The 2,192-nt window shown below is 44.0% G+C and overlaps 1 pseudogene; it reads left to right on the top strand.

Annotated features, from left to right (window-relative positions):
* Window positions 1–1,663: 1,663 nt before the first annotated feature.
* LOC114196492 (malignant T-cell-amplified sequence 1-like) lies at window positions 1,664–2,192 on the top strand (annotated as a pseudogene).

The raw sequence follows: 2,192 nt of genomic DNA, 5'->3' as shown, positions 1-2,192 counted from the left end.
TAAGCAGCCCTAGCCAGATGCCCTCCATGCAATTCTCTCAGCTTATATCATAAGTATGGATTACCCTCAAAGATCTTCAAAGTTCTGGGTTCTTCTGATTTCTTTAGTTTTCCTAGGAGTCTTGCCAGGGATGTCACAAACTAAATCAGTCTACCAAAAGATTTTGTAGAGTGATTATATATTTTTACGTCTGCCATGATCTTCCATCTTCTCAGTCCCTGAGATAGCTATCTGTTTTTGGTGAGAAAATATTTTAAAGAATGGTTATATATTATTTTACAATATACAATTTTATATAGTGATTATTTTATAGTTGCGTTATTAATCTCATAGAGCAGTTATGTACATATATATTTTTGATAGAGCACGAGCACATGAGTGCTTGCTGGGGGCGGGGGAGAAGGGGCAGAGGTGGAGAGGGAGAGAGACAATCTGGGTGGGCCTCGATCCCATGACCCTGGGATCATGATCTGAGTCGAAATCAAGAGTGGGAGGCTTAAACTGACTGAGCCACCCAGGCACCCCAATTATATATTTTAATATTACAGACTTTGCTATAGGCCTCCTGTGAGGTCAGCTTTTACCCACAGGGCAGCTCTACCCATGGATGGGCCTTCCCAGGGGCTGCTGAATCCAATGGCCCAGTGCGGTGCAACAATGGACCAGTTGCAACAACTGTCAACTGTGATGGCCACATATGACTCAGACGGAGCCTTCCATAGGCTGCACCACAGTTCAACTTCAACCTCTGATCAATCCTGCTTCCTCCCTACCCTGCCACAGAGGTTGACAGCTAATCTATATCCTGCTTGCCGAAATCAATCTCAACACCTGCTCCCAGAGAAACTAACTCAAGACAGATGGGAGTGGGAAGGAAGGCACTTTGGAGAGGGATTTTGGAACTAGATTGCTCCCTGGTTGGCTGGCAATGAGATCCCCCTCACGGACTAGATGGAACACCCATGCACCTGTACATGCACCTATATACCCATACAAGATACAGCTGGCAGTCTAAGCATTAACACTCTCACAGGTCATGGGATAGTAGTTGCTGGTTGCCACTGAAGCAAACAGAGATGCTTTGTGTAGCAAGAAAGCTGAGACCCAGACCCAGGACTAATTAGAGTGGCCAAGCTCTTGGTAAGGTTAGTCAGCTACCCACAGTAGATCTGTTAGGCTGTGCGGTGTGTATGTGTTTGTGTGTGTGTGTGTGTGTGTGAGAGAGAGAGAGAGACCCTAAAACTTGGTTTTGGGGGCTTTGGGTGGATGCCCCCAAACTTTCAACCAGACTCCTTGGAGCCTGCAGAAATGGCCCACCCCATCCCTATTAAAAACAAGTGCTGTCTCTCCATTCTCTTTCTACAACTAGAACAATTGTTCTAGCTCTTCTTTCTTCCCAACTCCCGCCTTTTCAGCTACCAGTGGGAGGGAAATTGGTAGCCCCAAATAAGCAGGTAAAATGGGCGCCAGATTCGGAGGAGCAGAAGTAGTCCGTTTTCGTTAGAGCCCTAAAGTGCGGCTGGCTGTCTCCTTTTCCAGATGACGACAAAAGTTCTGACTGTCACTGAGGGCTTTCCGGGGTCAGGGAAGCTGCCGGACTCTTGCTAATTCAATTTTTTCCATTCCAGTCTCTTCCCTATCATCTCCCCCTTCACCCTGGAACATGTTCAAGAAATTTGATGAAAAAGAAAATGTGTCTAACTGCATCCATTTGAAAACCTCAATTATTAAGTGTATTAAGAACCAAGTGATAGAGTAATTTCTAGGTGTGGAACTATGGCTTAATCATATAATGCCTAAGAAAGAGCCTGTCAAAATATGCGGTGCCATGAACATATAGAAATCCTTACAGTGAATGGAAAGTTACTATTTTTTAGACAAAGAGAAGGGCCTTTTTATCCAACCCTAAGTTTACTTCACAAATATCCTTTTATTCTGTTGCACCAGCAGGTTGATAAAGGAGCCATCAAATATGTACTCAGCGGAGTAAATATCATGTGTCCAGGCTTAACTCTTCTCCTGGAGCAGTCGATAGGATCGTTGCAATCATGGCAGAAGGAAAACAGCATGCTCTGTGTGTTGTAGTCATGAAGATGTCTGCAGAAGATATTGAGAAAGTCAACAAAGGAGTTGACATTGAAAATGTCCATTATTTAAATGATGGTCTGTGCCATATGAAAATATATAAATGA

This window comes from Eumetopias jubatus, unplaced genomic scaffold, assembly GCF_037043125.1.
Source record: "Eumetopias jubatus isolate StellerSeaLion01/CBP00866 unplaced genomic scaffold, mEumJub1_p1.0 scaffold_1, whole genome shotgun sequence".
NCBI classification, from domain to species: Eukaryota; Metazoa; Chordata; class Mammalia; order Carnivora; family Otariidae; genus Eumetopias; species Eumetopias jubatus.
Note: the sequence above shows the minus strand (reverse complement) of the source record. Positions and strands in the feature narration are given on the sequence as shown.